The sequence below is a fragment of the Rutidosis leptorrhynchoides genome, chromosome 1 (genome assembly GCF_046630445.1).
Source record: "Rutidosis leptorrhynchoides isolate AG116_Rl617_1_P2 chromosome 1, CSIRO_AGI_Rlap_v1, whole genome shotgun sequence".
NCBI classification, from domain to species: domain Eukaryota; kingdom Viridiplantae; phylum Streptophyta; class Magnoliopsida; order Asterales; family Asteraceae; genus Rutidosis; species Rutidosis leptorrhynchoides.
In genome coordinates this window covers 550,209,870-550,235,656 of record NC_092333.1, presented here as the reverse complement: position 1 = coordinate 550,235,656, position 25,787 = coordinate 550,209,870, and positions in this window count along the sequence as shown.

Below are 25,787 nucleotides of genomic sequence, written 5' to 3'. Positions count from 1 at the left end.
GTAATTCACCGGAATGTGACCGAAACTCGGAATGTAAAATAACCGTAGATCTCAACTTAAAGAACATATGTTGTGATAATGCTAAAAATGAACATATATTTCATAGCATTATTCCTCAAGAAAGACAAGCTTTTAGTTGCAATTGTTCTATTTACAAGTGATATTCGTTTAAATAATAAAAGGTGAAGACAAAAGACAGATTCGACGAATTGAAGACGCAAACGACCAAAAAACTCAAAAGTACAAAAGACAATCAAAAAGGTTCCAATTATTAATAAGAAACGTCTCGAAATTACAAAAGTACAAGATTCAAAACGCAAAGTACAAGATATTAAATTGTACGCGAGGACGTTCAAAAATCCGGAACCGGGACCAGAGTCAACTCTTAACGCTCGACGCAACGGACTAAAAATTACAAGTTAACTATATATATAAATATAATATAATATATAATTAATTATATTAATTATATATATATTATATATATATATTAAAAACCGTCGGCAGAGAAAACTCCAAGGACTGAGCTGTAATTTCTATCTCCGCGACTCGCGGAGTTTGAAGGGGATTTTGCCGCGAGTCGCGGAGCCCCAAAATTCAACTCTGGCTATAAAGCAAACCGAATTCTGATCAAATTTCATATTCTATTTCTCTATCTCTCTATCTATACGATATATATATATATATAATTTATATTTTAATTTTAATTTTAATTTTAAATCCTAATAATAAGGGTATGTTAGCGAATGTTGTAAGGGTGTAAGTCGAAATTCTGTCCGTGTAACGCTACGCTATTTTTAATCATTGTAAGTTATGTTCAACCTTTTTATATTAATGTCTCGTAGCTAAGTTATTATTATGCTTATTTAAAACGAAGTAATCATGATGTTGGGCTAATTACTAAAATTGGGTAATTGGGCTTTGTACCATAATTGGGGTTTGGACAAAAGAACGACACTTGTGGAAATTAGACTATGGGCTATTAATGGGCTTTATATTTGTTTAACTAAATGAAAGTTTGTTAATGTTAATATAGAGATTTACAATTGGGCGTCCCTATAAATTACCATATACACTCGATCGGACACGATGGGCGGGGTATTTATATGTACGAATAATCGTTCATTTAACCGGACACGGGAATGGATTAATAGCCACTAGAATAATTAAAACAGGGGTGAAATTACATTCAAGGGTAATTGGTGTAATTGTTAACAAAGTAGTAAAACCTTGGTTTACACGCAGTCGATAACCTGGTGTATTCATTAAACAAAGTATTAAAACCTTGTTACAATTCGAATCCCCAATTAGTTGGAATATTTAACTTCGGGTATAATAATAATTTGACAAGGACACTCGCACTTTATATTTATGACTGATGGACTGTTATGGACAAAAACCAGACGGACATATTAAATAATCCAGGACAAAGGACAATTAACCCATGGGCATAAAACTAAAATCAACACGTCAAACATCATGATTACGGAAGTTTAAATAAGCATAATTCTTTTATTTCATATTTAATTTCCTTTATTTTATATTTAATTGCACTTCTAATTATCGCACTTTTATTTATTGTTATTTAATCGCACTTTTAATTATCGTACTTTTTAATTATCGCAAGTTTATTTTATCGCACTTTTATTATTCGCAATTTCATTATCATTATTTACTTTACGCTTTAATTTAAGTCTTGTATTTATTTTATATTTTACATTAGGTTTTAACTGCGACTAAAGTCTTAAAATCGACAAACCGGTCATTAAACGGTAAAAACCCCCCTTTATAATAATAATATTACTTATATATATATTTGTATTTTTAATAAAAGTAAACTAATATAGCGTTGAGCTTTGTTTAAAGATTTCCCTGTGGAACGAACCGGACTTACTAAAAACTACACTACTGTACGATTAGGTACACTGCCTATAAGTGTTGTAGCAAGGTTTAAGTATATCCATTCTATAAATAAATAAATATCTTGTGTAAAATTGTATCGTATTTAATAGTGTTTTCTGCTAAAATTTAATAGTATTTTATACCCCTTAGCTTTAACATCAAGTATTTTTGGCGCCGCTGCCGGGGACTTATCTTAAAAGCCGGAAGCGCAACGCTAATATAGAAAAAAAAAAGATTTTTTATTTACTTTTATTAAAATTCGTTTTTGTAAAAATACGTTTTAAATATTCGAAAAATATAAAAAGAAAAACAAAAATATAAGCATTTTTAAGATTTTGTTAAATATTTAAGTTTTATAAGTTTCTTTATCTTTATTTTAGTTTATAATAATATAAATTTTATTAAATATCTTTTATTTATATAAAAATTAAAAACAGAAAATAAAATAAAAAATTAAATAAAGAAAAAAAAAACGCGTCGAATATTGCAAGCTGTCAACTGAATTTCTGAACCCCGCGACTCGCGGGGTTTAAAGCTTTAATTGCCGCGACTCGCGGAGATCATCTGACACACGGACAAAAACCCTAAATCTGCATTAATTACGGGTTATTTTTAATTATTATTATTATTTAAACCTAATTATTATTATTATTATTAGTTTTATTTTTATTTTTACTTTTTATTTACTTTATGTATTTAGTATTAATTAGTTTTATTAAATTGTAAAATTAGTAGTTTTATTAAATAAATAATATAAAAATAATATTTTTATAAAAATTGTAATTTTTACAACTTTTTGTATATTTTTATATTTTGTACCTTTTTAATCGTTGTAGCGTAATATTTGTATTTTTTTAGCTCATATTTAATTTTAAACTTAGTTTTTGCTATAGTCATTTTTACTCCTAGATTTTTAGGCTTTGCCGTAGAATTCCTTAAGTGCTTTTTCTTTAGACTAAGATTTAGGTGCTTTAGAATTTTGCGACGCCATTTTAAGTTTTAGTTTCTTTTTAAGTTATTTCCATTTGGGATTTAGTTTTTCCTGTAAGCTTTAATATTTTTAGACACCTTTTACTATGTACCAATTATCATTCCAATTAGTAATATCAATTTGCGATTATAATTTTAAGTTAGTTGTAGTAATAAGGTTAGGTTAGTTAAGTATTTTTAAGTTTTTATAAGTTTCTTTTATTTTTCCGTCACCTTTTATTTTTCAACCATTTTTTTTCTTTTTCAACCTTTTTCGACGAACTCTTTTTCTCTCTTATTTCTCGCTATTCTAGTTTTTAGGACTTAGAATTTTTTTCTACTTCTTATCTAAATTTCTTAAAATTACGAAAATTTATTTTGAGTGGTTAAATTGATAGACATCAAAATTTTCTGGTTCGTAGTAATAGTTGGATTTGTACGTGGACCGGGTTATTGGAGCCAAACAGTCCTCAATTATATTGAGACCAAACGAATCCTGCCCCTCTGCTGCATCTTTTGGCTATTCGAAACGTGGGCAAAATCAGAAAAGTCTATTGATTGGATAACTTATTATAATTTTTCTTTCCTTTTAAAAACTAATAGGATATTCAGTGAATGCACCGAGCAAGACGTTCATCACCTTTTGTACGTTCACCACCTGTAACTCGATCAAGACATCGTTTAACAAATATAACCGCCGTTGATTTTTCTTTAGAATCGTCATCTAGTCAACCAAGTACTTCAGTTCAAATTTCCAATAATCCATTTTTTGAACCCAACCTCACAATTGAGAATCCAGAGAATATTCAGGAACGGTTCGTAGATCCTGAACCACTAAACTTTCCTCCGGAACCACCAATCATTCAAACAGAGATTGTTGAGGAACGAACCATTAAATCAGAATCATCCAGTGATACCGATTCAACAAATTCAATTATGGAGAATCTGGAACCTTTAAGTATGGAAGACCGAATGAGAGCTAAACGCACTGGCCAAGGTCACGCAATTACTCATCCAGACATTAATGCGCCAGATTATGAAATCAAAGGACAAATTCTACACATGGTGACTAATCAATGCCAATTTAGTGGTGCGCCGAAGGAAGATCCAAATGAACATCTACGTACCTTTAATAGGATCTGCACACTATTTAAAATCCGAGTGTGGAGGATGAACAGATATATCTCATGTTATTTCCCTGGACTTTAAAGGGAGAAGCCAAAGATTGGTTGGAATCGTTACCTGAAGGGGCGATCGATACATGGGACGTTTTAATTGACAAATTTCTTAAACAATTCTTTCCTGCATCTAAAGCCGTAAGACTTCAAGCAGAAATTGTTACGTTCACACAGAAACCAAATGAAACTCTATATGAGGCGTGGACTAGATATGGAAAGTTGTTAAGAGGATGTCCGCAACATGGTTTAGACACCTGTCAAATAGTACAAATATTCTACCGAGGATGCGACATCACTACAAGAAAAGACATAGATATAGCAGCTGGTGGTTCTATTATGAAGAAAACCGAAACTGATGCTTACAAAATTATTGATAACACTGCTTCCCACTCACATGAGTGGCACCAAGAAAAAGATATCATTAGATCATCTAAAGCAGCTAGAGCCGATTCTAGCCATGACTTAGATTCCATTTCGGCAAAGATAGATGCTTTCGAGAGACGAATGGAAAAGATGACTAAGGATATTCACTCAATACGAATTAGTTGTGAGCAGTGTGGAGGACCACATTTGACAAAAGATTGTCTCAGTATTGAATTAACAATGGAACAAAGAGAGAATATTTCATACATAAACCAAAGGCCTGGAAATAATTATCAGAATAATTATCAACCGCCAAGACCGATTTACAATCAAAACCAGAATTATAACCGAAATATTCCATACAACAACCAACAAGGTCCTAGCAATCAACAAGTATCCAATAATACTTACAATCAGCAAAGACCTAATTTTCAAAACAAACCACCACAACAAACCGATGATAAAAAGCCGAATTTAGAAGATATGATGACAAAGCTAGTTGAAACTCAAACGCAGTTTTTCACATCTCAGAAACAAACTAATGAACAAAATGCTCAAGCATTTAGAAATCAACAAGCTTCTATTCAAAATCTGGAACAAGAAGTAAGTAACCTAGCAAGGTTAATAGGTGAAAGAAAACCGGGAAGTCTACCTAGCGATACAAACGCTAACCCCCGGAATGAAACAGCTAAAGCTATTACCACAAGAAGTGGTACAACACTTAAACCACCGGAAATACCTGTAACTTCTGATGAAACCATTCCTACTCCACAAGAACCACAACCTGATCAAGATAAGGAAAAAGAACCGGTAGTTGAAAAGGTTAATGAAGATAACACAGTTAAGGATAAACCTTATGTTAAACCATACCAACCACCACTTCCTTACCCGAGTAAAATGAAGAAAGAGAAACTTGAAGCCGAGCAATCCAAATTCTTGGATATGTTTAAACAGATAAATATAAATCTTCCTTTCATTGATGTGATTTCAGGAATGCCAAGATATGCTAAATTCTTGAAAGATCTAATCTCAAATAGAAAGAAAATGGAAGAACTCTCGGCTGTTACTATGAATGCTAATTGTTCAGCAGTGCTGTTGAATAAGATACCATAAAAACTATCTGATCCAGGAAGTTTCACAATTCCATGTTTTCTGGGTAGTCTTAGTTCAATAGAAGCATTGGCAGATTTAGGCGCTAGTATAAATCTAATGCCGTATTCACTATACGCTAAACTAGACCTTGGAGAATTGAAACCAACCAGAATAAGCATACAACTAGCCGATAGATCAATAAAATATCCTAGAGGGATAATGGAGAACATGCTAGTTAAAGTTGGTACTTTAGTATTTCCAGTAGATTTTGTTGTTTTGGACGTGGAAGAAGATTCTCAAGTTCCTCTCATATTAGGAAGACCATTCTTAAACACGGCTAAAGCAATGATAGACGTGTTCGGTAAGAAACTGACCCTAAGTATAGAGGATGAGAGTGTTACCTTTTCAGTGGATAGAGCCATGCAACAACCACAATCTGCAGATGATACATGTTATTATATTCAAACTATAGATGCACATGCGGAATTATTAGAAGAATTTCCAGAATTACAAGGAACAGGAGAATGTTCTTTAGGAGAAGGTAATGAACCAATTGATGAAGCTGAAATGTTAGCTACACTTATAGCTAATGGATATGAACCAACAACAGAAGAAATTCAAATGCTAAAAGAAGAAGACAGATATCGATACAAATCATCGATAGAAGAACCTCCGAAATTAGAGTTAAAGCCACTTCCAAACCATCTGGAATACGCTTATTTACATGGTGAATCTGAATTACCTGTAATAATATCGTCTTCTCTTACTAAAAATGAGAAATCACAACTCATTTCTGTGTTGAAAGCTCATAAACCAGCCATTTCATGGAAGATTCATGATATTAAAGGAATAAGTCCTTCGTATTGCACACATAAAATCCTTATGGAAGAAGGTCATAAAACGTATGTGCAATGCCAACGAAGACTAAATCCTAATATGCAAGATGTAGTTAAGAAAGAAATTATTAAACTGCTAGATGCAGGTTTGATATATCCAATCTCTGATAGTCCATGGGTAAGCCCAGTTCAATGCGTGCCTAAGAAGGGTGGCATGACTGTCATCACAAATGAGAAAAATGAGCTTATTCCTACTAGGACTGTAACAGGATGGCGTGTATGTATTGATTATAGAAAATTAAATGACGCCACCAGAAAAGATCACTTTCCCTTACCTTTCATAGATCAAATGTTGGAAAGATTAGCCGAAAATAGTTACTATTGTTTTCTAGATGGATTTTCCGGATATTTTCAAATTCCAATAGCACCCGAAGATCAAGAGAAAACCACATTCACGTGCCCTTATGGTACTTTTGCTTACAAACGCATGCCATTTGGACTTTGTAACGCCCCTGCAACCTTTCAAAGGTGTATGATGGCGATTTTTCACGACATGATAGAAGAATGCATGGAAGTTTTCATGGATGACTTTTCAGTCTTCGGTGATACATTTAAATCATGTCTAGTTAATCTGGAACGAATGCTAATTAGATGCGAAAAATCAAATCTAGTACTTAATTGGGAGAAATGCCATTTCATGGTTAAAGAAGGCATCGTTCTTGGACATAAAATTTCAAAAGAAGGAATTGAAGTGGATAGAGCTAAAGTAGATGTAATTGCTAAACTTCCACATCCCACAAATGTTAGAGGAGTTAGGAGTTTTCTAGGGCATGCCGGTTTTTACCGACGTTTCATAAAAGATTTTTCTAAAATTGCCACTCCTATGAATAAACTCCTAGAAAAGGATGCGCCATTCATCTTTTCAGATGAGTGTATCAAATCTTTTAATATTCTTAAAGAAAAACTCACTAATGCGCCGATCATGATAACACCAAATTGGAATCTACCATTTGAACTAATGTGCGATGCAAGTGATTTTGCAATGGGAGCCGTTTTAGGACAAAGGATTGAAAAACGATTTCAACCTATATATTATGCTAGTAAGACATTACAAGGAGCACAAACGAACTATACAACTACTGAAAAAGAACTCCTTGCTATTGTCTTTGCTTTTGACAAATTTCGATCATATCTCGTTCTAGCAAAAACGGTGGTCTATACCGACCATTCTGCTCTTAGATACCTATTTTCAAAACAAGATGCTAAACCAAGATTAATCCGTTGGATCTTACTCTTACAAGAGTTTGATATTGAAATCCGAGATAAAAGAGGAGCAGAAAATCTCGCCGCTGATCATCTTTCTCGTCTTGAAAATCCCGAATTAGAAGTTCTGAATGAATCAGCCATACAAGACAACTTTCCTGATGAATATCTATTGAAGATAGATTATAAAGAAATCCCATGGTTTGCAGACTATGCAAACTACTTAGTTTGTGGATTCCTTGAAAAAGGATTATCGTACCAAAGACGAAAGAAATTCTTCAGTGATATAAAACACTATTTCTGGGAAGATCCACATCTGTTTAAAAGTTGTCCCGATGGAATAATACGCCGATGTGTATTTGGAGATGAAGCTAGTAAAATTTTAAACCATTGTCACACAGGACCAACAGGAGGGCATTATGGGCCTCAACTAACAGCAAGAAAAGTTTATGAAGCTGGATTCTATTGGCCTACAATTTACAAAGACGCACACCTTCTTTGCAAATCCTGTGATGCATGTCAAAGGGCCGGAAAAATAAGTCAACGTGATGAAATGCCACAAAATGTCATCCAAGTATGTGAAGTATTTGACATTTGGGGTATTGACTTTATGGGTCCATTTCCAAAATCTCATAATAATCTTTATATACTCGTAGCCATTGATTATGTATCTAAATGGGCGGAAGCACAAGCTCTCCCAACTAATGATGCACGAGTTGTAGTCAACTTTTTAAAACGTCTTTTTGCAAGGTTTGGAACACCGAAAGCTTTAATAAGTGATCGGGGTACTCATTTCTGTAATAATCAACTTGAGAAAGTTCTTAAAAGATATGGAGTAACTCATAAAATCTCTACCGCATATCATCTACAAACAAGTGGACAAGTTGAAAATACCAACCGAGCTTTAAAACGTATTCTAGAGAAAACCGTAGGATCAAATCCGAAGGAATGGTCTATTAAATTGGAGGATGCATTCTGGGCTTTTAGAACAGCCTACAAAACTCCAATTGGAACCACACCTTTTAGACTTGTTTATGGAAAAGCATGTCATCTTCCAGTAGAAATTGAACACAAAGCATTTTGGGCTTTGAAGACATGTAATCTTGATTTACATGAAGCCGGACGTCTACGATTAAGTCAACTAAATGAATTAGAAGAATTAAGACATGAAGCATACGAAAATTCGTTAATCTATAAAGAAAGAACGAAGAAATGGCATGATAAAAGAATCAGAAGTTCAAAAGAATTTAAAGAAGGAGACAGAGTTCTTCTTTTCAATTCACGATTCAAGCTATTTCCTGGAAAATTGAAATCAAGATGGTCTGGACCATTCATAGTCAAAAGAGTTTTCCCATAGAGAACGATAGAATTGATAAATTCAAATGGGATTGAATTTAAAGTTAATGGTCACAGAGTTAAACATTACATACATGGTCCGATGGAAGTCGACAACGAAGTTAATCACAATTTCGATACCACAGCTAACTAAGTGTGGGGAGAATCAAGTCTTTAAAGGATAATATGTATTTCTGTTAGAGTTAGATTGTCTGTTTTCGTGTAGTTCTCGAAAATGGAACCCGAATGGTCTTTCCCTAGCAGACCCTAAAGAACTAGTCTTCTCCCCCCATTCTGAATTTTTATTTTTTTAGGTTTTTACGAAATGAAGACTGCCTGTGAACTAAACCATGGTCTAATGCTACACGCTTTGATCACTAAACGTAATAATGACATACTACCGAGCGAATTAGTATCAGTAATCAGAGAAAGAATGGACGGAGTTAGAAAAGAATCCAGATGCGAAGATAATAAGTTACAATTTGGTAAAGGAAAATCAAAATCCGCAGCAAAAAGAAGAGCACGACACCTAGAACGATGTCACAAATGCGGAAAATGGTCACATGGAGGTAAATGTTCAAATAATCAAACCTATTCAAATACCGAATTTGTTACTTTATGCAGAGACGGACCGTTCATATGTTTAGAAGAAAAGACATTGAATGCTCGAGGTTACGCCTATGTAGCCATGGAAAATCAATTAAAACGACTATCTTATGAATGGAATAGATCATATAACTAAGAAATCTATTCCACAGGTATGTCTGTACAGTTTTTATTTTATTTTTATTTTTAACCTTTTGATAATAAACGCTAATTTGTTCGCTAAAAAGTATTAAATTGATATTGAATAAAATTAGGTTTGGCGACCGAAATTATTGATATCATTCAAAAATTTATTACATCACTGCGAAATTTAACGTTTATTCTTAAGGTATAAATATCTTTAATCAATCAACCCAAAATATTTCAAAAATTTGTCATGAGTTAAATTAGGTCTTGGAACCGAAATTACTTTACCGAAAAGAGGGGCGCATATTTTTGATAATATTTGATTGATTAAAGTGGGATAAAAAGACAAAAAGATTTTTAATTTTATTTTTACCATATTTTTAAAATTAATATTTAAATCTTAAATTAATATTGTAAACTTTGTAAAAACAATATATTTAAAATTGTAAATATTTGAAAAATTAATATAAGTTTAGTGTGAATTTATAATGTGAATTTTTAAATTAAGTTTGGTGTGAACTTTTAATTTTTAAAATATGAATTTTTAATTTTATGCATTTCAAATTTTAAGTTTGGTGTGAATTTTTAATATAAATTTTGAATTTTATATTTAAGTTGTGTGAATTTAAAAACAAAAATTTACTTTATCTCATTAAGTTAAGAATATGATTTTTAAAATTCGTCGTAAGTTGAAGACTAGGTCTTTGAACCGAAATTGCTTTACCCGAGGGAGGGACGAGAACTTTTATTATCATTATTTTTAATCTTATTAATTTAAAGTATGCCAAAAAAATTAAAAAACCCAAAAATCTTAGCTTTTAAAACAATCGCTACAAAAAGACAAATTTTAAAATTTTGTCGAAGGACGGACTAGGACATCGATCCGAAACGACCTCGTCCTAAATAACAAGGGAAACAAAATTTTAAAATTAATTACTAAATTGTTTTAATAAGTTAATGATTAAAAAAAAAAAAAAAAAAAAGCAAACTCCGCGACTCGCGGAGTTTGAAGTGCAAAACCTCAGCGACTCGCGGAGAGACTAAAAACCGGAAAAAAAAATATAACTGAACAACAGATCAGTCCCAACTCCCTCACACAAATACAGCTCGAAACTGCACCCGAAAAAACCCGAAAATCACCCCCAAAAATCCCAATTTTTAACCGTTAATCACCAAATTTTTTGCTAAAATCATGTTGAGAAGGATGCTATCTAAGAATTACTCAAGAAAAACGGTAAATTTCTACACCTAAACACCATTTAATTCGAAATTAGGTGTTCTTGAGCTATTTTTTCTCTAATTTGATTTTGATGCTTTTTAGTGTAATTAGACTTAAATTGTTTATGTATTATGCTTGTATAACCTAGATTGATGCTGTTTAACATGATTAGAAGCCTTAAACTTCAAATTTTGAATAATCTAGGGTTTGTGTTCTTGAGCAATTTGGGGCTTTTTGATATAAACAGGTTATGGCCGATTTTTGTCATGAATTGTTGCTAAATTGAGTAGTGTAACATGTCTAGGTAGTTAAATGATCCAAACTTTGAGCCTAAACATGATTTTGAGAATTAAAGTGGACTTTTTCAAGTCTAAAATTCATGAACTTGATTTTTGAAAGATAATGCCATTTGAGACTTGTTTGATTGCTAGTAATGATTATTTTGACATGTTATTTGAGTTGAATGCTTATGAACTTGGCGAAAATTTTCGTATATGCTTATTTGAAAAAGTGTAGATTTGATAAAAATGTGAAAATGAGCTTAAGTTTGATATAAATTGATAATGTCATTGTAATTATTTTGATTGATGATTTTGCTGACACTAATGCATATTTGGATGCACAAAATTTGTGTTTGATGTGTTTTGCAGAATGAAAGGGGTGAATCTTCATCCCAAGCCCGCAATGCTCCTGCTGAGAATTTGGAACAACAGGAGGTAGATAACTACTACAAGCAGGATGTACCTTCATTCCAAAATTTGACAGACTTTGGATAGATTATCCAAAATATCAACGGGGTTTGCATACTCTTCATTCCAAGGTAGTTGAGGTACCGAGGGTCATAGAATGGGGACCCTTAGAAGCTGTAGAATTGGCCGAGCCAATTAGGGAATTACTTGTACAGAGGTATGGTAATTCTTCTTTTAATGACTGGATATGTTTATTCACCATACGCAGACCTGTATATAAAGTATGGTGTGAAGAATTGTTATGTAGTATAGAGTTGAATGATCGGGTAGCTAGTTTAACCGATCGTTCTTTTATTAGATTTTTGTTAGGCGGTTCGATGCGCCACATGTCTTTATTGGACATGGCTCAGGCTTTACGTATATATACGCCTGAGGAATTAGCGTTTGCCGATTGTAGAGGATTGATACTAAACGGTAGAAAGATAGATGAAAATTTTGATACACACGGTGTGTGGAGTCAAATGACAAGCCATCACCGTTTCAAAGGGGGAAATTACTCTTATTTGGATATAGATAGAGCCGAATTAAGAGTGATACATAGGTTTTTAGCTAATTCGATTACACAAAGGGGTAAGAACAAAGAAAAAGTAAATGAACAGGATTTGTTTTACCATATGTGTATTCGAGACCCACAGAGCGCTGTAAGTATACTATATTGTGTGGGTTATTATTTATCAGCTATGGTTCGGGGGATGCGACCACATAGCATAATAGGAGGTGGTATTTTTATTACTTTGATTGGTGAATATCTCGGTGTGGATATAAGTCGGGGGGGATTATTACTAGAAGAGCCAGAACCCCGAGATACTATAGGTTTAAATGTATACCATGGTGCGAAAGTTTTGAAGAGGCGAAATAACGCCGCAGTACGATACCATGGTAGACATCCACAGGTGGAGAGAAACCAGCAACAAGGTAATGTAGGAGGGGGGAATGAGATGCAAGAAATGCATAGGTTTATAGCTTCTCAGGAATACGAAAATGCTAGACAGAGAGCATTTGAAGATTGGCAAGTTCATCAGAACCAGATCATAGCGCATTGCCAACATATAGGTAGAAACTATATTCCTACACCGAAACCCGTCTTCCCTCCTTGGTCTATAGAGATGCAGCCACCATATCCTACGTATGACCCTGCCGAAGCATTCTATAGCACTTATGGTTATGCCTGGAACCCCTATTGGTACCAATATCATCCTTAGTTTACTTATTATTATTTTTTTATTTTGTAATTTGTAATTATTGATACATTTAATATTTTTGTTAATATTGTAATCATTTTTATAATTTCTAACTTTTATTCTTAGACTTTAATAATTTTTGAATGTGGGGTAATATACCAAACTTCAAAAATATGTATATATGTTTGCAGTTTATCTTATGTACACAACAGGGTAAAACAACGCATTTTCAAAGACTGGCATTAAGTTCAGCAAAAGCAACTAATTTTGACGACAAGATGCAAAATATATGTGAAATAACAACAAGAAGGAATGAACAAATGATGTGCACCATTTATCATTCAGCAAACAAACGCCAATATATTTGGAAACTTTGGTAAAATTTAATCATTTTCACACAAATCACCCTCAATAATTTAAATTGTTACTGATTTCTTGCAAATGAGGGCATTGCAAGATCTTAAGTGTGGGAAGGGGTTAAATTCTTTCGGATTTTAAAATTTTTATATTAAACACTTGGTTACCATTAAAAATACTAGTAAAGCAGTAGTTGTATTAGAATCTAGTGCTCTCTGATAATAAAGAACAGCCCTAGTCTTATATACTAACTACCCAATTCTAGTAAAATTTTTCAAAATTTTCAATTAAATGAACTCAAAATCATGTTTATACATATTTATGAACGATAAAACTAGGTTTTAACACCGAAATTATTGTTACCTCGGAAAGGACATAAATTGAGAAACAAACTAAAATGTTAAAATTCATTTAAAATGGAATAGAGGACGATAAAAAGGAAAATAAAAGCCAAGTGTGGGAAAATTTACCAAGTTATTTTAAACATATGTCACATATATCTGTAACAAATAACTGAAAATACTTTTGCTTTGGACTAAACTAAACTGTTTTACCCGATGAAAGAAAAGAAAAGATGGATCTACATGATGAATCAATTCCATCATTAAAAGGAAGTAAAGTCTTCCAAAAAAGAAACGCGCTTCTTGATTTAGGTCATGAAGTTGTCGTCCAGACCAGCTGTAGGTTGACGAAAAATCTAGAAAAGTCATCACTAAAATCAGCAGGAAATCCACGGACCTCAGCATTAAACAGGGTCGCCAAGTGGTCAGATTTATCCTAACCATGAGAAGGATTTATCTCGTACAATGGGGGGGCACCATGCAAATTAGCTGGATAAGACTAATGAATCAGATCCCCAGAAAGGATAATCTCCTTAAAGATTAAAAATCAGCTTTTAAGACTGATATTACTCAATCCTAGAGATTGACCTTAAAGATTGAGAATTACAAACTCATGGAATTCGATGATATCTAAACTCGAGCTTAAACGAGAAAATATTTTGATCAAAATTACAAACCAATTTGTTTTCTGAAAACCCTATTTTCAATGCATTCATTACCATTGAACGTAAAATCCTAGGAATTCACCTGGAATTCATTAGGTCACCTGAACCAAATCGGGTGTCAACCGTAAGAACGGTGGTTGCATAGCATGGTCAAAGACAGGACCTTGTGCCAGACCGAAATAATTATAAGGGTGAGCTTTACTATTGCTCCTACCAAGGATAGTAATTGCGTCCGACACGTTATAGACCATAATCAAAAGCATGTCACGGGACATTGCCTTAACAGTTGCTTGTTCAACGCTTTCCTTTACAACCGGACGGTAGTTTGCAGAAAGGTAATATACGGGACAAGTATACTGGACGTGTTGCTTTCCAAATACAAGGTTAGCAAGTGGGTGACACAAAACTGCAAGTTTTGAGCTAAAATTTTCAAATCTGAAACCCACCAAACCCACAAAAATATTTTGCAAACACCGGTAAAGGGTTATTCCGGAAAACTTATCTAGGGTAAAAACTAGATTTCAAAAGATCAAATGTTTTCATAAAGATCCAATTTCCTTAATGGATCTAAATTTTTATAGTCATGTGGGACTGTAAACCATATCGTTACTACCATTGTTTATACCGCCGTATAGAAATCACTGATGTACAAAGTGTGAAGAATAAAGAAGTGATTCTAGTATTTCAAGACAATATTGCTTGAGGACAAGCAACGCTCAAGTGTGGGAATATTTGATAATGCTAAAAATGAACATATATTTTATAGCATTATTCCTCAAGAAAGACAAGCTTTTAGTTGCAATTGTTCTATTTACAAGTGATATTCGTTTAAATAATAAAAGGTGAAGACAAAAGACAGATTCGACGAATTGAAGACGCAAACGACCAAAAAACTCAAAAGTACAAAAGACAATCAAAAAGGTTCCAATTATTAATAAGAAACGTCTCGAAATTACAAAAGTACAAGATTCAAAACGCAAAGTGCAAGATATTAAATTGTACGCGAGGACGTTCGAAAATCCGGAACCGGGACCAGAGTCAACTCTTAACGCTCGACGCAACGGACTAAAAATTACAAGTTAACTATATATATAAATATAATATAATATATAATTAATTATATTAATTATATATATATTATATATATATATTAAAAACCGTCGGCAGAGAAAACTCCAAGGACTGAGCTGTAATTTCTATCTCCGCGACTCGCGGAGTTTGAAGGGGATTTTACCGCGAGTCGCGGAGCCCCAAAATTCAACTCTGGCTATAAAGCAAACCGAATTCTGATCAAATTTCATATTCTATTTCTCTATCTCTCTATCTATACGATATATATATATATATATATATATATATATATATATATATATATATATATATATATATATATATATATATATATATATATATATATATATAATTTATATTTTAATTTTAATTTTAATTTTAAATCCTAATAATAAGGGTATGTTAGCGAATGTTGTAAGGGTGTAAGTCGAAATTCTGTCCGTGTAACGCTACGCTATTTTTAATCATTGTAAGTTATGTTCAACCTTTTTATATTAATGTCTCGTAGCTAAGTTATTATTATGCTTATTTAAAACGAAGTAATCATGATGTTGGGCTAATTACTAAAATTGGGTAATTGGGCTTTGTACCATAATTGGGGTTTGGACAAAAGAACGACACTTGTGGAAATTAGACTATGGGCTATTAATGGGCTTTATATTTGTTTAACTAAATGAAAGTTTGTTAATGTTAATATAGAGATTTACAATTGGGCGTCCCTATAAATTACCATATACACTCGATCGGACACGATGGGCGGGGTATTTATATGTACGAATAATCGTTCATTTAACCGGACACGGGAATGGATTAATAGCCACTAGAATAATTAAAACAGGGGTGAAATTACATTCAAGGGTAATTGGTGTAATTGTTAACAAAGTAGTAAAACCTTGGTTTACACGCAGTCGATAACCTGGTGTATTCATTAAACAAAGTATTAAAACCTTGTTACAATTCGAATCCCCAATTAGTTGGAATATTTAACTTCGGGTATAATAATAATTTGACAAGGACACTCGCACTTTATATTTATGACTGATGGACTGTTATGGATAAAAACCAGACGGACATATTAAATAATCCAGGACAAAGGACAATTAACCCATGGGCATAAAACTAAAATCAACACGTCAAACATCATGATTACGGAAGTTTAAATAAGCATAATTCTTTTATTTCATATTTAATTTCCTTTATTTTATATTTAATTGCACTTCTAATTATCGCACTTTTATTTATTGTTATTTAATCGCACTTTTAATTATCGTACTTTTTAATTATCGCAAGTTTATTTTATCGCACTTTTATTATTCGCAATTTCATTATCATTATTTACTTTACGCTTTAATTTAAGTCTTGTATTTATTTTATATTTTACATTAGGTTTTAACTGCGACTAAAGTCTTAAAATTGACAAACCGGTCATTAAACGGTAAAAACCCCCCTTTATAATAATAATATTACTTATATATATATTTGTATTTTTAATAAAAGTAAACTAATATAGCGTTGAGCTTTGTTTAAAGATTTCCCTGTGGAACGAACCGGACTTACTAAAAACTACACTACTGTACGATTAGGTACACTGCCTATAAGTGTTGTAGCAAGGTTTAAGTATATCCATTCTATAAATAAATAAATATCTTGTGTAAAATTGTATCGTATTTAATAGTGTTTCCTAGTAAAATATAAGCTATTTTATATACTACCCCGCTGCACATCATGTTGGTCAATACATGTCTAACAAATTAGGTCTGGTCATAGTGTATCACAATCCTAATGCTCGAGACCGACATACAAAAGTTAAAAAAAGTCATCTGAAAAGTTAACCTTACCCAATATGATCTTTAAATCTATACATGTCTATTAACATAATATAAGTCTTGATAATTGAACGAATTTATAGTTTATCAAACTCAAAATATTATTTATTTCAGGAGCTGTATTATATTTGAATTATCATGGGAATCGAACATATTTTATTATTTCACATAGTTTTCCAATACTTGTAAAATCAGATTGTAGTGTTTATAAAGATTTATAACATGATAAGACAGTCAACTTTGACAATTGCTCAACAAGACGAGACGTGCCATATATAGAAATTCATTTACTCGATTAGTAATATTTAAAAATTCAATTTATCAATCTCATAGATAAGTTGTTTAAATATTAATTTACAGTTTCAAACAAAATTTCATTTAACGTTAACCATAATTCAGTTGACCATATCTTTTAATCCGTTCATCGAAATCACGCGATTTCTAAATGAAAAGTTAATAATTTTCGCTAGCTTTCCAACGACATGCATATCTTATACCTTATCTCAACCACATATGTAACTAATTCAGGATTCAACATAACCTATCTAATGGCAATATCAAAAGTACTAGCATGCGTAATCCTATATACTCGAGCACTAGTCAAAGATACACTATTAATATATAAAAATTAAATTACGAGTACTCACGTATCAATATTGAGATTCAATATTGTAGGAAAGGTACGTAGATGCAACGGAGATGATAAATACTAGATTGACCTCACGAGCATACCCATGAACATTACCCATCACCTCCATAGCTATAACCCATAATTTCCTTAGCCCTATCCTACTCGAAAACCAGTTTTGAAATTACTCGCTCATGACCTCGTCGTAGTATTTTATATATAATAATAATAATACTACTAATATTAATGCGATCATAATATTACTCTTAATAATAATAATAATAATAATAATAATAATAATAATAATAATAATAATAATAATAATAATAAATATAAATATATACGGAGTAATAAGATATATGTGTGTGTGCAAACTGAGTGAAATGAATCGAGTTTTATAGAGTGGTCGTGTCTCAAATGGTCATGCGGTCGCATGACATATCAATACATTCCCCATGCGATCGCATGAGGACTTCTTACAGCTCACAAAGCTTAACTTTTACCTGCCGGCACTCAATACATATGATACGTTTATTTATATATTATTTAATATATAATATATTTAATATTTAGAATTAATTAAATATTATATTATATTTACGTGCGTAGTAAAAATGTAATTTTTGTTCAAGTGACTCGTACGTTGTCACTCGACTCATGTACCACTTTCGGTTTTTCGAACGCACTTTCGTACGTTTAGAAAACTATCCTTTTACGTTACGCGACGTGTACCTTTATTAATAATTTGACTTACTCATCAATAAATTATCTTATAAAAAATGTAACTTATAAAATTGAGCGTTGTGGTCATTTGCTTCTATAAATCAGTGGCTCGTTGTTTATCAAAATATATTATTTTAAATCAGGACGTTTTATGACTAAGTTAAAATATATATATTTTTATTTAGAATTGTAAATTTGTACGTAATATATATGTTTGAAATATATATCTAATGATATAAAGATAAAGTTTAAATTTGTTCAAAAATTTCCGAGTCGTCACAGTACCTACCCGTTAAAGAAATTTCGTCCCGAAATTTGATCGTGGTTGTCATGGCTAATCATAAAAAATGTTTTTATGACGAATATGAGTTGGTATATAGAGTTTTATCACTATTGAGTAATATAGATAAAATAATTCGATTAATTGAAGAGTACTAGTGAAGCTATCCTAAAAGGAATGAAATGAGAACTAAAGTTTTGTCTTAACTTTTGATGTTGTCTTGGTTGAATTCCAGAATTCAAGGGATTTAAAGAAAATCTTCTAAATCTAAAAGATTTGATTCTTCGGCGAAGAAGGAAATTAGGATCTCTCTAATTAAATGCGGAGATCTGCCTTGATTTCTCTATCAAATATTTCACTATAAATTAACTTCTTCCGGTTTGTCACTTTTACCATTCCTATACTTAATTCTCAAATTCAAAAGATTGTGAAAATGCTTAATTCAGTTCTGATCCTTGTCCTTATCCTTACTATCGCAACAATCATTCTCCTTTTCCAACTTCCACCAGAGGAATCTGCTTATTTCTACTTTGCTTTTGGGGTTATAGTGCTTTTAATTCTCTCGTGTCTTTATGTTGCGATAAATATTGATATTCACGATTTGTAATTTATGCGTTGTTATCGGGTTTTATATCTCCCCTTATATTTCAATGTCCCTACTTCTGTCTTCTATAATCATTGTCATCCATAGTTAATACTCCCTCCTATTTGCTGCGATTTATACTCCAATTTCTATTTCGGAGCTTTGTCCCTTCGTTTCTTCTTCTTGCGATTAGGCATCTCTTGTAATGGTCCAGAATTAGCATATATAAATTTCGGAATGAACATTGTTAATGTTCTAGGAAGGAAATCATAATGGCACGATTTTGATTTATTAAATTACCAGAATACCCTCGAAAAGACCGAATCATCAAGAAATATTTTCTTGATATTTTAGAGATTAAATAGGATACAAGAGTCGTGTAACATGGCACATGATGATGTTATGATCTGTGAATCATTACATTCCATTTACAAACTCAGCATGAATTACTGTAATATAATCACGTTGATCAAGTGTCATTATATTATACTAACTCATGCTTCAGTTCTCAACACTACTTCAAAAATATTCCTATTTTAAACTCGAAAGTTTCAGAATTTAGAAACTAAAATAGTTTCTTTTATGATGTAATACAGATAGCGCGAAGAGGTAAATGATTCCAGATAAGAATAATTATGGAAATATCTTTAGAATTATGGAGGATATTTATAATGAAAGATACGATGATATCTTAGAATTTCTAATATCAGAGGATGATGAAGAATATTGTCCGTAGGGGTTTAGTATCAGGAGCAAGGTATTCGTTAATGACTTCAGTAGATACTGAATCATTTGGATTCTTTGAAGGCAGGTTTAGTCTTTGTGATTTATCCACAGCCTCCTTCATACTTTGCTCAATCCGTTTTCCAGTTCCAAACCTTCTCTTTTTTCTGAGCTTTGCCAACACACTATTCTTTATCATCAAACATTTGGCTGTTAAGGTCGTTTACAGTTTTTGCTGCTTCATCAGCATTCAAAGTTATCATAACCGAATCGCCGGTTATCAATCCGAGGTGTTTTCAAAAATTTGAAGGGTTTGCATGAAGATTGTAATTGTCAATATACATATGATGTTCTAGAATTTTGAATGATACAAATATTGTTTCTGGGTTTATGAATAGAAGTGATGTTCTAGCACAGTTTTGAAGTTAAAGTATAGCTTTGAAAGATGTAAGAATCTAAGAGTGATGTTTTCTGTTAAATCTTGGCTTGGATTCTGATTTTTCAAAATCAGAATATGTAATCAAATTTGAATGCGAATGGTTGTTTTGATTTCTAGGAAAGAATGTATATCGTTGTGAAAGTAGTGAGTATAGTTGATGATTTGCTGAATCAAAATCGAATAATGTAACATATCAATTGTGAATTCATATATCTTTCGGGTATTACCTACCCGTTAAAAGTTTCACAAGTAATATTTTGTACCCGAGAATTTTATTACAGTCTTTATGAAAATATAAGTATGTATATTTTCTTCAGATGTAATACAGATTTAATGAGTTAATATCAGATTAAGCTCATTTGATTTTCAGCTGGATCAGAAATGAATAATATCTAAAATATTAAAGATTTAATAATCTTCGCGGAGTATTTCACTAATGTAATCAATACTTCGTTATTCAGTTTTATTGATATTTCCTTAGTGAATCATGTTGGCGCTTATGGAACTCTTGCTAACTTCGCAAGGTACGAATGATGTTTTCTAGAAAGTTTCGAGTACATCGAAAATGAAAGTGTAAAATCAAACGTGTAATTGAATAATACACTTAGTTTATTATGAAAAGGAATTCATTGAATTTGAAACAAAGATTGTAATTAACGATGGTTATGTCGTTAATGAAGGATGTACATCATTGCATATTAGTAATATGAACTAACCGAGTAGTACCTACCAGTTAAGATTCACACGTAATAGCTTAGTACGAAAAGATTTATTTTGATTTGAAAATTCATATATATTAAATATACATATAATTTCTTCAGGGGAAATGATTTAATACTTCATATCTCGTTGATACAATATACGCGTTGTTGATTTGTGATGATTTTGGTGATTACGGAATTGGCGGAACTTGTAGTGCTACAGGTTTTGCCGGTGTTGGTGATACTGACGGTACTATTGATGTTGCTGGTAAAACAAGTCTAGCTTGTAAATCGTGCACCATTCCGGTCAGGGTTTCTACTCTTCCTTCTATCGTTTCGGTCCACTCATCTGATTTACGGTTATGGCTGGAATAGATAATTTCTAAGACTTTAGATATTACATAATCTCCGCAGAATATTTCTCCAATGAAGTTATGAATCAATACTTCATCGGTTATTGTTGTTGGTACTCCTTGGTATCTATGGTGAGTATGACGTTGATGCTCAAGGTACAAATTGGGATGTTGAAGTGTGAGATGTGGATGTTGTTGTTGGTGGTGGTGATGGTACTGTTGGTGTTGCTGATGGTGGTACTGTTGCTGCCGGTGCTGCTGCTGGTGCTTGTAACCTTTGCACCATATTCTCCAAAGCCACTACCCGAGCGCGAAGCTCGTTGACTTCTTCTATTACACCAGGATGATTGTCGGTTCGGACAAGCGGATGAATGAGATCTAGAATGTGAGATAGTATATAATTATGATGAGATACTCTAGAAATGAGAGAAAAAATGGTATTACGAACAGGTTCGCCTGTAAGTGCTTTAGGTTCTTCGCCAAGAGGGCAATGTGGTGGATTGAAGGGATCGCCTTCTTCTTGTCTCCAATTATTAAGTAGACTACGAACCCATCCCCAATTCATCCAAAATAGATGATGACTAATTGGTTGATCCATTCCGGTTACACTGTCTTCGGAGTTCAGGTGAATATCCATTATGGAATTGCTCTCGGAGTTTAAGGAATTTGAACTAGATACGTGATCTATCTTGTATAATCAGGGAATTGATTTTGATATGAGATAGATTATAGGATTTAGTTTGGTATTCTCCGATACATAATTTACATATGTATATATAATACCAAAATCCCATAAGTTACGGAGAAATTTTCGAAAAGTGTAAGACAGAGTTTACTGTAATAGATATGCTTAAGAAACGAAATTTGTCCATACACTATCTATGCAATCAATGCAGTAAAATATGTCTTAGGCTTAAGATAATAACAGGTAATTTATGACAAGAAATAATAAGCAAAACTCGGTAAAAACAGATACGGTCATAGTCCAGACTCACTAATGCATCCTAACAATTACCAGTTAAACACACTAATGCAAATTCTGGTTCCCTATGACCTCAAGCTCTGATGCCAACTGTGACGATTCTTCTAAATCCCTTTGGATGAATACATCATTCATTGATTTCATAGTGAGGTTTGACCTCTATATGATACGTTTTGTAAACATTGCATTCTTTTCAAAAGGTACACAATAAATGAATATCAATTTCTAAGGTTTTCAACGTTTGATGATTTCTACATATAGACAATCACCATAAATAATAGTTTACCATAATACATCCGTTGACAATGCAGTCAAAATAAGATACACGGTGATGATTTTGTGAATGCAAAGTTTTCTTGAATAAAGCATGTATGACTCGATGCACATAGCTTGTATCACATATAAGCAAACAGTGGAAGACTTCTAGAAACCTGAGAATAAACATGCTGAAAAGTGTCAACACAAAGGTTGATGAGTTCATAGTTTTAATGTTGCGCATAATATGTATATAAAGGTGAATCACAAGTTTTCAGTTGTTTCATCCAGAAACGTTTATCAAAATATTCTACGAAATTGAGCACCCTGGTCACTAAACTTAACGTATATATAATTTTTACCCTTTGTATAATCATCTTAATAATACACGCAAACCAACGTGTACGCTTCTCAAATAGTATACATCCATTAAAAGGCTAGTTCTCTAGCTCGGACGGGGATATCAAGCCCTATGGATCCATATACTACTACTCGCGCCCACCAGTTCTTATAACCGGCAGTTACTAGTTACCAAAGCTAAGGAATTTTTGGTTCAAACTCGGTGTAGAATTTAGTATGTACTTGTATCCATTGCGTTTAAAATAAAGTGCATGTATTCTCAGCCTAAAAATATAGATTTCAAAAGCAATTAAAAAAGGAGCATATGAAATTCACCTTAACAGCACATAAAGTAATTCACCGGAATGTGACCGAAACTCGGAATGTAAAATAACTGTAGATCTCAACCTAGAGAACATATGTTGGTCAATACATGTCTAACAAATTAGGTCTGGTCATAGTGTATCACAATCCTAATGCTCGAGACCGACATACAAAAGTTAACAAAAGTCATCTCAAAAGTTAACCTTACCCAATATGATCTTTAAATCTATACAAGTCTATTAACATAATATACGTCTTGATAATTGAACGAATTTATAGTTTATCAAACTCAAAATATTATTTATTTCAGGAGCTATATTATATTTGAATTATCATGGCAATCGAACATATTTTATTATTTCACATAGTTTTTCAATACTTGTAAAATCAGATTGTAGTGTTTATAAAGATTTATAACATGATAAGACAGTCAACTTTGACAATTGCTCAACAAGACGAGACGTGCCTTATATAGAAATTCATTTACTCGATTAGTAATATTTAAAAATTCAATTTATCAATCTCATAGACAAGTTGTTTAAATATTAATTTACAGTTTCAAACACAATTTCATTTAACGTTAACAATAATTCAGTTGACCATATCTTTTAATCCGTTCATCGAAATCACGCGATTTCTAAATGAAAAGTTAATAATTTTTCGCTAGCTTTCCAACGACATGCATATCTTATACCTTATCTGTGACAACCCGGAAATTTCCAATCAAATTTAAACTTTATCTTTATATTATTCCGACACGATAAGCAAAGTTTGTTAAGTTAAATCTCAAGAATTTTAAATTGTGTTCATACATTCATTATAACCTCGACCAAATTCAGACGATTCACGAACCGTTATATATAAATAAATATGTATATATATGTATATATATATTATAACTTGAGAATATTAATAAAGTATTAAACGTATAATACTTTACATGATCGTATTTGTTTCAATATGTTTATCGATGGAATTAGAAGATAATATCAAATTGTTGATTTATCAGATACATTATGATATGATTACGGGTCTATGTTATGAGGTCCACTGTGATTTAAGAAATCTATTCTTTTTGACAACATTCGGAAAATGGTAAAGTGATTTATAAGTAAGAACGTGAAGTGTAAATAACTTAGATGTTGGATATCGACAAGTTAAGTAACTCGACATTTTTCATTAAGATGATTTCATACGTTTATTTAACCTTTGAACTTTATCCCATGCTTCACCAACAAACTGTAATTTAAAAACTTGAAACCTATTATGAATATATATGATTCTATTTTTTTAAAAAACATTTTATGATATAACGATTTCCATTATTTTAACCTTTAAACAAAATGATTCTTAAAAATATATATGGTTTTGGAAAACAAAATTATTATATTTATTTGATTTAGTTTCAAACGTACAAAAACGTTTTCAGTTTAAAAAGAACTTTATTATTAAAACGTATATAACTTTTATAAATATCTAGAACCACTTTTGACAACTCATTACTTAACCAGTATGATAAAGATAACGATATTTATATTTTATTTTATTAAATATATATAACGATTTAAATTAATATTATATATATATTTATACGCGTATTATACGTACATAGTTTTATATTTTTACTATACTTAAACTTTACCTTTACTTTATTTTTACTTTACTTTAACTTTAATAATTCACTTTAATAATTCATACTCTAATAATTCACTTTAATAATTCATACTTTAATAATTCACTTTAATAATTCATACTTTAATAATTCATACTTTAATAATTCACTTTAATAATTCATACTTTAATAATTCACTTTAATAATTCAAAAATCTATTATAAATAGAATTCAATAGGTTTCATTATTTCATAGAAACTTGAAAATATTTTTCTCTAAACTCTCTCAATCGATTTACATATATATATTTACTCCGTATTATTTCAAGATATTATTAGTATACATAAAATATTACGTCAGAGTGCTGTCCGAGTGATTTCAAAATTGTTTTTCGAGTGGGATTGGATTAAGGAAATTATGGGTTATAGCTATGGAGGTGATTGGTATGGTTCATGGGTATGCTCGTGAGGTCAATATAGTGTTTATCATCTCCGTTGCGTCTACGTACCTTTCCTGCAATATTGAATCTCAATATTGATACGTGAGTACTCATAATTTAACTTTTACATACTAATAGTGTATCCCTGACTAGTGCTCGAGTATATAGGATTATGCATGTTTGTACTTTTGATATTTCCTTTAGTTAGGTTATGTTGAATCCTGAATTAGTTATATATGCGACTGAGATAAGGTATAAGATATGCATGTCGTTAGAAAGCTAGCGAAAAATTTAAGAACTTTTCATTTAGATATCGAATGATTTCGA